The sequence below is a fragment of the Oncorhynchus clarkii genome, chromosome 32 (genome assembly GCF_045791955.1).
Source record: "Oncorhynchus clarkii lewisi isolate Uvic-CL-2024 chromosome 32, UVic_Ocla_1.0, whole genome shotgun sequence".
Taxonomy (NCBI): Eukaryota; Metazoa; Chordata; class Actinopteri; order Salmoniformes; family Salmonidae; genus Oncorhynchus; species Oncorhynchus clarkii.
In genome coordinates, this window is record NC_092178.1 from 23,637,412 (window position 1) to 23,650,300 (window position 12,889).

The window sequence follows — 12,889 nt, forward strand, 5'->3', positions numbered from 1 at the left end:
AATGCAGGTATATCGCCAGGAGAAAGGCGACATCACCAGTGGAAAGACTTGAGTAGGCTCTCGCATGGATCGTTGTCGACAAGTAGGGTCATGGAGAAAGAGGGAAACCACCTCGGCGAACGGACATTCACATCCGAGAGAGACTCAGGCATTTCCAACGGGAAGATGGAAGACACTGGATCGGATTTAACAGAATTAATAGTTACCGCGATCTGTTAAGACTTTGGGTTGTTACGGTTGACATTGCAATAGGTAAAATATCTCCCCTAATTTCCCGCAATGCTGAAAAAGGGTGAGTAGCCAAAAGCATGTGTTGTTTATGAACACACTAAGTAGCGTCACGTTAATAACATATATATTAGCTAAGGATTCATGACACATTGACAACGGGGCGACAGAAGGGCATATCAAGGGGAGGAATCATGATATGCATTAACCGATGTGTATAAGCGACGAAATAGGCACCCTTATTATTTTCGGTCCCACCAGGTCTTGTTTGTGACTACGTCACACATTTTCATATCTGAGCGAGGGGCCCATCCTGCGGACAGGCTCATCCCCTCAAACTCCAGAGGCAATAGACAGTCCTCTGACATGTGAGTCCAAATACCAAAGTCTTTTACCACTTTGGTTTATTTTATTATCGTTCTTGATTTTTCGTTCATTTTTAGGTTCATGATAAGCAGACAGATATGGTGCACAGGTTTTTTGTATTTATTTCAATGCATTATCGGGAATTTAAGGTCATAAGTCTCAATGTAAACGGACTGGGGAGTGACATCAAGAGAATTAAGGTAATAGCAAAGATGAAACAGGAGAGAGGTGACATACTATTCTGGCAGGAAACTCACTTATCCACACCTGAACACGAGAAACTCCAAAAAATGGGATATAACACTTTTTTTTTCTTCTTACAAAATGGGTAGAAGGGGAGTTGCAATCTTGATCCCAAATTCAGTTAACTTTGAGTTTATGTCAGAAATAAAAGACAAGGAGGGTAGATTTATACTTGTTAAATGTAAACTGGATAACAAGGAAGTTACATTATTTAATGTATACGCACCCCCAGGGAGTGACATGGTTTTCTACGGGAAGGTGTTTGATTTAATTGCCACAGAAACCACTGGCACTCTTATCTGTGGAGGGGATTTTAACACAATTCTAAACTCAAAATTGGACAGCACAAATCAAAATATCAAAATATGAAAATGAGCCTAGTTGCTAAAAAGATCAATAGGATACTGCAGGATCTAGGACTGCTCGATGTACATTTTCCATTAACTAAATATACTAAAGTATATACATTGCAATATGTTTATGAAACAATATCACAACATAACAGTTATAAAATGACATCACTACTGACAGTGTCTTTCAATATGCACATTTACATTAATGAGCCATTTGGGACAGGCACTACAAAGTCAGCCCAATTCCCTTAGCTCGGGTCCTTATCCAGCATACCCGGAAGCTACAGAGATAGAGAGGAACAGAACAAACAAACAAAGCGCTCATCCACAACATAGATACGTATAATACATATTGCTTATATTAACTATGAACATTGTCATAAGTGTGAAATGTATGTACTAAGACAGAAGTTAACTTGTGTGTCGACCCACATTGTTACCTTATCTGATAATGGAGCAGGGAGGAGTAATGAATGTGTGCGTGCTTTAAAGTACCAAATGCTGCCCACGGCCAGTGACGGACTTCTACGTCACACTCCAGGTTAGACTACTTTATGTCCAGTGCAGATAGACACAGGCTTAAGGATTGTAGGATCGGGCAGAGCGACTTATCAGATCATAACGGAGTTTACCTTACTCTACACCTTGATAGCAAACCAAGAAATACTATATGTAGACTTAATACAAGCATGCTGAATGATCCAGCATTCAAGGAATCAATAAAGACAGAATTGAACATCTATCTGGAGAATAATGATAACGGGGAAGTATATCCTGCTATATTGTGGGATGCAGCTAAGGCGGTTATTAGAGGAAAGATCATAGCCACATCATCTCTCAAGAAACAGATTAAAGCACAGAAACTGCTGAAATATATTATATTATTTCAAAATAAAAGACCCCAAAACAAAGAAAATCGCATGCAAATTAGATGAAATAGAGAATTACATTTGAATCATATTACACAAATCTGTACAAGCAACCAGAGAAGGCAGATGCACAGACAATAGAGCACTTTTTGAACTCACTTCATCTCCCCTCAATTGGGACAGAGCAAAATGATAGACTAACTTTAGAAATATCCACAGAAGAAATTAATAAGGCAATATCTCAACAAAAAGTCAACAAGTCTCCAGGTACTGATGGCTTCCCTTCAGAGTGGTTCAAGACCTTCAGAGAACAATTAGCACCTCTACTTAAGGCCTGTTTTAACTGGACTCTGTGGGAGGGGGGTCTCCCACCGTCATGGAGAGGCCATCATATCTGTAATCCCAAAAGAGGGTAAAGATAAGAAAGAATGCAGTTCATATAGACCTATCGCAATTCTTAACACATATTATAAACGATATGCATCAATAATAGCCAAAAGAATGGAGAACAGAATCCCAGAATTGATTGACGGAGATCAAACTGGTTTCATACAAAATAGGCAGACACAGGACAATATAAGGAGAACACTACATGTCATGGACCACATTACTCAGAATAAGACAAGTACAATATTAATCAGTCTAGATTCAGTCTTTGATTCAGTGGGATGGGATTACCTATTCCAAGTTATAGAAATATTTGGTTTCAACAAAGAAGTGATACAGTGTATCAAAACACTGTATTCATGTCCGACCGCTAGAATAAAGATAAATTGACATTTGACACAAATTATAAAATTAGAGCGAGGGGCAAGACAAGGATGTAATCTTTCACCCATGCTCTTCTCCTTGTACCTCGAACCATTAGCACAGGCAATAAGACAGGACCCAACCTTAGAGGGAATAACAATAAGAGACAGTGAACATAAGATATGCATGTATGCTGATGAAGTTCTGTTATTCCTTAAAGACCCAGGCACAAGTGTACCTAGATTGATGGATGTTTTACAAACATTTGGAACATATTCAGGGTATGTGCTTAACGTACACAAGACCCAAGCCCTAGTATATAATTATACCCCACAGGAAGAGCTGAAGAGTAGGTATAACTTCACCTGGACCTCTTCATCCATTAAATATCTTGGAGTATATCTACCAAAAGATACACCCAAACTTTATTGCATGAATTACGTTCACATCAACAAGAAAATATATGATGACCTAGACAGGTGGAATTCACTTCCCTTAGATCTTAGTAGTAGAATTGAAACAATCAAAATTAACATCCTGCCAAGGTTACTGTATTTGTTCCAATCACTGCCCATAGAAATCCCGCCTAAACAGTTTAGGGAATGGGATAAACGGATTTCAAGGTTTATCTGGAACAGTAAGAGACCAAGAACTAGATATACAACATTACGATTACCAAAAAACTGTGGGGGTATGTCTTTACCAAACCTGAAAGAGTATTATGTGTCAGCCCAATTGAGACCTCTGGTCTGTTGGTGCAATTCAGAATACGAATCCAAATGGAAAGACATCGAGACTACTTTGACAGAGATACCCATACAGTCAGATTTGGGAAATACGGACATGGTAAAATAAATATACAAGACAAAATCAGTGGATTAATTTCTCTCTGAAGACATGGTTTAGGGTAGTTAAGCAAACTGCTGAGTTGGCCCGCATACGACCCCAGCTTCATCCCTGCAACTCAGGACAGCAGATTTAAACAATGGACGCAGAAAGGCATCACATCATTCAGTACAATTATAAGGAATGGGAACCTAGATAACTTCCAGGACCTAAGTAAAAAAAATATGGCTTGGATAAACAAGATTTTTACAGATACCTACAAGTTCAACACTATTTCTTAAGGGAGATAAAAGTGACTGACCCTCGAGCACCTCCAAAATTAATCCAAGTATTCACTAATGCATACAACTTGGGGAGTAACAAAAAAAAACATTTCAAATCTCTACTTGAGTATTCAATCCTCAAAGAAACATTCTACAAACTATATTTTTTTTAAATGGGAGGAGGAACTTAACATTGAAATAACTGATGAAACATGGTTGAACATATTAGAGACTCAACAAAGCTCCACTAACTCAAGGTCATGGAGAGAATTCTGTTGGAAGAATGTTATACGTTTTTTCATGACACCTAAACTGAAATCAAAACAGACTGGCTCACTACACCCTTGTTGGAGAGAATGCGGTCTATTGAGGGCGGACCACTCTCATATCTTTTGGACTTGCCCCGCAATCGAAACTTACTGGGGAGAAATAAGATCTAACATTGGAAAAATAATGGGATTTGACATAGAACAAACATTCATTTCTTTGTACTTGGGTAAAATACCTGATAACTTACACACTAAAGAAAAGTACCTCTTGAAGGTCCTACTGGCAACCAGTAAAAAGGCTATCACTAGGAAATGGCTACAAAAAGACACAATGGATAGACATTTTAGAAGAAATACACCACATGGAGCGTATGACCTTTGCTTTAAGAACTCAACAGGAGAGAGGTCAAGAATACTGGGAAAAATGGGTTTTGTACTTGGAAAAGGTCTAATTCAAAGATGTCAATGTAACTAATATGATGATATGATGATGAAGATATGAAGTGCACTGTAACTGCCAGATCCTTTTTTGTTGTTCTTTTATTTTACTTTATTTGTACTTTCTTTGTGTTCCTACAATAAAAACAAAGTATTAAAAAAAAATGTAAAAGCTGGGACCGAGAGACTGAAAAACAGCTTCTATCTCAAGGCCTTCAGACTGTTAAACAGCATTCACTAACGTTGAGTGGCTGCTGCCAACATACTGACTCATCTCTAGCCACTTTAATAATGAAAAAATTGATGTAATAAATGTATCACTAGCCACTTTAAACAATGCCACTTTATATAATGTTTACATACCCTACATTACTCATCTCATATCTATATACTGTACTCTATACTAGAGGTCGAGCGATTATGATTTTTCAGCGCCGATACCGATACCGATTATTGGAGAACCAAAAAAAAAATTGGCCAAACAAAAAAGATAACGTTTAAGTTCCTTGCTCAGAACATGAGAACATATGAAAGTTGGTGGTTCCTTTTAACATGAGTCTTCAATATTCCCAGGTAAGAAGTTTTAGGTTGTAGTTATATAGCAATTATAGGATTATTTCTCTCTATACCATTTGTATTTCATATACCTTTGTCTATTGAATGTTCTTATAGGCACTTTAGTATTGCCAGTGTAACAGTATAGCTTCCGTCCCTCTCCTCGCCCCTACCTGGGCTCGAACCAGGAACACATCGATAACAGTCACCCTCGAAGCAGCGTTACCCATGCAGAGCAAGGGGAATAACTACTCCCAAGTCTCAGAGTCATAAACAGCGCAATGCTTGAAGCACAGCAGAGAGCTTCTGGCAAAACGCACAAAAGTGCTGTTTGAATGAATGCTTACGAGCCTGCTGGTGCCTACCATCATTCAGTCAGACTGCTCTATCAAATCATAGACTTAATTATAACATAATAACACACAGAAATACGAGGCTTAGGTCATTAATATGGTCGAATCCAGAAACTATCATCTCGAAAACAAAAAGTTTATTCTTTCAGTGAAATACGGATCCGTTCTGTATTTTATCGAACAGGTGGCATCTCTAAGTCTAAATATTCCTGTTACATTGCACAACCTTCAATGTTATGTCATACTTACGTAGAATTCTGGCAAATTAGGTGGCCCAAACTGTTGCATATAACCTGACTCTGCGTGCAATGAACGCAAGAGAAGTGACACAATTTCACCTGGTTAATATTGCCTGCTAACCTGGATTTCTTTTAGCGAAATATGCAGGTTTAAAAATACATACTTCTGTGTATTGATTTTAAGAAAGGCATTGATGTTTATGGTTAGGTTCACATTGGAGCAAGAACAGTCCTTTTTCACGAATACGCACCGCATCGATTATATGCAACGCAGGACACGCTAGATAAACTAGTAATATCATCAACCATGTGTAACTAGTGATTATGATTGATTGATTGTTTTTTATAAGATAAGTTTAATGTTAGCTAGCAACTTACCTTGGCTTACTGCATTCGCTTAACAGGCAGGCTCCTCGTGGAGTGCAATGAGAGGCAAGTGGTTAGAGCGTTGGACTAGTTAACTGTAAGGTTGCAAGATTTAATCCCCGAGCTGACAAGGTAAAAATCTGTCGTTCTGCCCCTGAACAAGGCAGTTAACCCACCGGTTCCTAGGCCGTCATTGAAAATAAGAATGTGTTCTTAACTGACTTGCCTAGTTAAATAAAGATTAAATTAAGGTGTAAAAAATGTTTTTTTTTTAAACGGCCAAATCGGTGTCCAAAAATACCGATTTCCGATTGTTATGAAAACTTGAAATCATCCCGAATTAATCGGCCTTTCCGATTAATCAGTCGACCTCTACTCTATACCATCTACTGCATCTTGCCTATGCCGTTCGGCCATCGCTCATTCATATATTTTTATGTACATATTCTTATTCATTCCTTTACACTTATGTGTATAAGGTAGTTGTGAAATTATTAGGTTAGATTACTTGTTAGATATTACTGCATAGTCGGAACTAGAAGCACAAGCATTTCGCTACACTCACATTAACATCTGCTAACCATGTATATGTGACAAATACAATTTGATTTGATTTGATTACAGGTGTGGTGTCGGAGCTTAGGAACTACTGGTTAGATATTCAGCTGCTGATGCCCAGTCAGCCTGAACAGAGAGAGAGCGTAAAAGAGAGCCAAGGGGTTATTGAGATAGTATACATTATAAGCAAGGTATCTACTAACATATCACATTGACACAACATTGCAAATAGGTTGTGAGAAAGTTGGTAATGACATACCATATGACAATGTTGCGACAACCATATTTTGCTTATAGGGGTTACACATATTACACACAACACCCAAGCAGTAACATCAGTGATTCCTCCATATTTGGTTTTAAGGTACACAACACTATTTCTGAAAAAAGTAACTAGGAATAAAATAGGAATATCTTATTTTGAAGATGCTTAGGTGAAGAGATCATCTCCACTTTCAAAGGAGAGGAAGTCAATAGGCAGTTGACAACAACAATAGGTCTACATTCACCACGCCAAGGCCATGCCTTGCACACTTTGTGGATGAGGCAACGATACGATACGCCTTAAAACAAGGTTTCCCAAACTTGGTCCTCGGGACCCATGTTTTGTTTTTTGCCCTAGCACTACACAGCTGATTCAAATAATAAACTAATCATCAAGCTTTGATCATTTGAATCAGTTGTGTTGTGTTAGTGCAAAAAACAAAATGTGCACCCCTTGGTGCCCCGAGGACCAAGTTTGGGAAACGCTGCCTTAAGATATGATGCTTTAATACTTGGATGTATTCATCTCTTTTAAGCACAACAGCGTGGCCGTGGTAACCGTAGCGACCTCTCATGCAGTTAGATGCCACTGAACCCATTCAGAGGATTCAGCAATGGCTGTCACCCTCGTCCAACCCCTCTTCACAGATATAGAATAGCTCCTCTACCACTAAAATACCATGATACTCTTTTCAACTGTTCTGACATTGATGCAGCCGGCAGGGAGAATGGGAAGCTTTGATCAACGTTATCGTCATGTAAATTCCCTCTGCCTCCGGGGGTGGAGGCACATACTGTTGGCTGCTCTGACTGCTCTGTAACCTTGCTGATTGTGTTTAGGGGATGTGCCGCCAGAAAAACGCCTTAAACCCAGAGAGAAGAGAAGCTGCATCTTCCTTTTCCTGTTCCCGACACGCTATCATCCAGGCATGGCGAAGCGAGCAGCGAGTTAGAAGAGTTGTCTCTCCCGACGACGATGTTAGGCTATTGTCATTCAGCGGGAGAGAGGGTTGGGACAGGAGAAAGAGAGAAATTAAGTGGATAGAAGCGATGTGTCAAGGCTACATTTGTGTCATCTGCCAAAACTCTGTTCTACCACGATACACTCTGTTTAACTAACTCGCCTGGCTGGCCTGGAATCAACTCATTTTGCCAATTTTCACGGTGAACCAGCAGGGGGTGGAGGCAATGAGGGGACATGAGAAATGAAAACAAAAAAAGGAAAAAATTGTCTCTCTTTTTTTTCATGTGCTTAGTACATTTGATCCAGCTCTGTCAGAGCTATTTAGAAGTCACAGGAGAATCAGACTAACTGGCAGTGAACTTTAGATGTGACAGATTTGTTGATAGGGATGGCCAATGCCTTAATAAGATATAATTTTCTCTTACAAAAAATTCCTTCAACAAAGAGGGAAAATTAGAGGGAACACAACTATCCATAACTTAAGCTACAAAACTGTTGTGTATAGGGCATATTTTATTTAACAACATTAACAAATAGGCTACATAAATAAATAAATCATTAATAAAGCTATACAAAGTTATGTTAACACTTTTCATCAGACACTTTGGCTACATCAGTAGTAAATATAACAAAACAGCTACTAGACATCACATAATACCAGGAAGTGATGCATGATAGTGAAAACTGCTGTCTGCAGTACAGGGACAGTTTCTATTGAACCAGGAAAATGTCAACATCAAAGACCAATGAGTCTGCTGAGATATCATCAATATTATAGTATGCTTTTATCATTTAACATATCAACGCTATCTGATATTCATTTTACAAGGTGTCGATAGTGGAGGCATTTCAAAATTGGCAGAAGCAAAAATGCTGAACATTACTCAGAGGGGAGAGGAGAAAGAAAATGATGCGCTATAGTGGATTGGCTGGCTGGCTGGCTGAAACATACATTTGACAGTTCTCTACAACCACACTTTCCACTGAGTTGAGAGGCATTTCACTGATAGTTCCAAAACAACTTTAAAAAGAAAGTTCTTCTGGAGGAATTGTGTTCACCAAAACAAAACAACTTTATAATTTTTTGGGGAAATATGTATGACCTTTAGCTTGGTCTCAGATCTGTTAATGCTGTCTTACAAACTCCTTTAGTCATTTTTTAAGGAGTTGGAGAGACAGCACAAACAGATGTGGGACCAGGCGAAATGACTGCAGGGTAAGTCTTGTAATAAGAGTACTAGAGCTGTGAAATCAAAAAGAAAGTATATGTTCAAAAAGTAACAACCCTTTGTCTACGTAAGTCTCACAGACTGCTGTTCACAGGGCATTCAATACAGAACAGGCAATGGTGTATTTTTAGGTTCCCTTGGCTTAGCCCATCCAAAAGTGTTGGTGGGTGTACTGTACTCAGAGAGAAACTTCAATTTTGTGGTACAGTTATGGCTTCAGCTTAGGCAAAAGCAGTGAAACCATACACATCTCATCTCCCCATTTTCAGTCAGTCCTCTAAGACGTTTGAGACCGAGACAGACAGTGTGCAGACTGTAGACTACAGGTCAGGCAGTATGGTTGTACTCTATGTGGGCTGAGTGTGCTCCAGTGAGCTCCAGAGTATCCGGCTGTAGTCTCGGGGAGTCTAAGGGAGATGGAGCTCTCACAGGCAGGATAATCATCTTTTAAATCCCCCTCTCTTTGATAGAACCCTGGAGTTCTGTCGGAGTTCTGCTAGGCTGATCCACCCTTCAAGCATTCATTAAAACTCAGCCACAGGGTAGCACAGGGCCCACGGCTGGGCAGGCAGGGCACACCTGACGGCACTCAGACAGTCAGTCTGAAAACTCAACTACTGAACAATACAGGCTAGTTTGTACATGCTGGAGACTATGAGAGAGAGAAAATGTTTTTGTCTTGACTGTCATAAATATTATTCTCAGACCAGTACAATCTTTAAATCATTGCTTGAATAAGTTAGTCTACTATACACATGACAGTTACTAAAGTAGGCCTCTTGTAACCATTATTTTGGTACAGTACATTAGTGTTTCTGGGTTTATTTTGAGTTCAACTTTTGTTTTGTGGATACCCCCACTACCCAACCGTGCCCCCAAAAGTAACTGCAGGCCGACAACTAGCTGGATTTAAAGGGGATGGGGAAATAAATCATAAATCAGTCAATACAACTGGAATAAAATACAACTTTAAATATTCTCAAAGAAATAATAAATAAATTACAAAGCCATCTGAGACATGAGCATATTCATATACACTTTTGTTCAAAGTATTCAAAATATGAATTGATCTAGATTACATTAAAAATAGGGTTTGAATATTTATGTCATGCAATAAAATGTAAATTAATTACTTAAAAATCATACAAAATGATTCTTTAGATTTTTGTTTTAGATTCCATCTCTCACAGTTGAAGTGTACCTATGATAGAAATGACACAGACCTCTACATGCTTTGTAAGTAGGAAAACCTGCAAAATCGGCAGTGTATCAAATACTTGTTCTCCCCACTGTATGTAATAATAGCTGTTGTCTCAATTGAAAATGCAAACACATACAGTAGGAATCACGAGTCAGTTTCATCCTCCTCCACCAAATATATGGACGTTTTTGGGAGATGTTTGAATTTCACCATGGATTAATAAGTCATACGTTTATAACTTGGAAGGAGGAAACCCAGTGGTTTGATACAAAGCATGAAAATATAATCGGACATCAATGTTTGATGGAGTGGCATCTAGCCTGGAGGTTAGAGAGGCAGGCCAGCAGTCGGAGGGATGCTGCTTCAAATCTCAGGTCTGACGGGAAAAATATTTTTGGAAGATAGCTGGCTACCAGAGGGAGCTGCACACAAACACACACTCACAATAACACACACCAACAGTGTCCATACGCAGCGCCTCAAGACTTGTCCCCACCAGTTAGGCTACAGACTGATGAAAGATTCAAAACACACACGATAAGGGCCTTCACTCTGTAATGAAGCTCCAGCTGCCTGAAGTAACACACACACACACAAGCCCATAGAAAGTGCTGTGGCTGGTGGTTTCACACACACAGCCTCTGAAATATTAAGACTCACATTGACAAGCGGGGCTCTGGAAAGCATATGCTGTCTACTTTTCAAATACTCATCTTAGCTGAACAGATGTAGTTCAGGCTGGTAGTGTAGGTTACTGTAATACACGTGAGTCTCCCCATGTCTTCCCATGTCTTTGATTAAATGGCGGAAAAATGTAAGTCTATTGGTACTGTGTTTATCTTCATTTGTGTTTGGTTTTGAGCAAAGCCATTTCAGTCAGGGTGACTTAGTTTGGGCTTGTTACAGTTCTTCTGAAATAAATACACATCACACTCAGTACACATAGCGGTAATACAGTACATTGTCATGATAAAGTCTTTGTGATAAGATGGTATTCAAGATATGACCTCACAAAGCCTTTATATGTTTACTTGTGCACAGTGACTTATCAGAAGGCCTGCAGTCAGAATTTTTTTTTTTAAGTCAATACTCTATTTGACCCCGAGGACTAAACTAATTCTGAAGAGAATATCAAAATGAAATTCATCTATCGGAAAAGGAAGGAAAAACAATCAACGTCATACACGCACACACACAGACTGTCATCTTCAGGGGCAACAGTGATTCATGGTCATCAAATATCTAAAAGCTCACAGAGTAATAGGCTGTTATTTTTTGTAATGAGAGTTCTTCCAGTCACTCATTCATACCAGGGACAGATAAATTAACTATATTTCTATTAACTGTATTTCTAAGTTATGGATAACCTTTTATTTCATATGAGCAGAGAATACAATGGTGCCATAATGTTTAGGCAGTTCATTCACAACGCATGAAAGCAAATCCAATTATGAAGAGCAGTGCTGGAAATGGCTGCTACTAACATTCATTTACAGTTAGTTAATATTCAAGTGTGAATGTCTAAGTAGTTTTGATATGACTGCATAATCTATGTAGCGTGTCAGTGTGATGATCATTTGTCGGCCCGCTGATGACATTGGTCATTAAGAGGATGATTTCCCGTGTCAGAAAGTTAAAACATTAGCTAACTCACGTAGAAGAGGAAGGATAGGGACAATTAATCATTCAACGCCTTTGTTCCTACAGCCTTCAACATTATTATGAGAGAGAGAGAGCAGTGTAAGAAAAAGGTGAGGGAATGAAAGATAAAGAGAGAATTCGAGAGAAATAGAGAGTATAAGAGAGAGAACAGTGCAATAAAAAAGTAAGAGAGAGAGAGAGGGAGAAAGAGAAAGAGGGAAATAGAGAGAGAAATAGAGAACCAGAGAGCGAAAGAGAATGTTTTCAGAGATCTGTGTTTCTCTTGAAAGGAATAAAGAGAAATGTCTTCTTCACTTAACCTTCAGACAAACATAAAATAAACAAATAAACAAGAAGCTCGCTGAGTAAACAGAACAGAGCAAGGGAAAGAGAATTGAAAGATCTCAAACATACTGTATGTAGGGTCTAATGATGTGGACCCGACCTATGATGTTTTGTTAACCATGCTCGAATGATGCGTAACGTTGCCTGAAACCTGAAGACTTAAGTTAGCTCCCCAAACTCAGCTATTTAATGCAGTCTTGTGGAACACAGGAGACCAGAGTCATAGTATTTATAGATATCCTGAAAATATAAACAGCTATTTCATTATCAAATCAGTGCAGAGTGTAAAGTATTAAAGCATTTACATGTGACATTCAAACAACCTTGAACTGAGACGCTTATGCTTCTAATTTGTTCAGTTATGGGATCCATTTCACTGGCTGCGTTGAGACCTGTAAGTCTAAAGGTCTGTGTGTGTGTGTGTGTGTGTGTGTGTGTGTGTGTGTGTGTGTGTGTGTGTGTGTGTGTGTGTGTGTGTGTGTGTGTGTGTGTGTGTGTGTGTGTGTGTGTGTGTGTGTGTGTGTGTGTGTGTGTGTGTGTGTGTGTGTG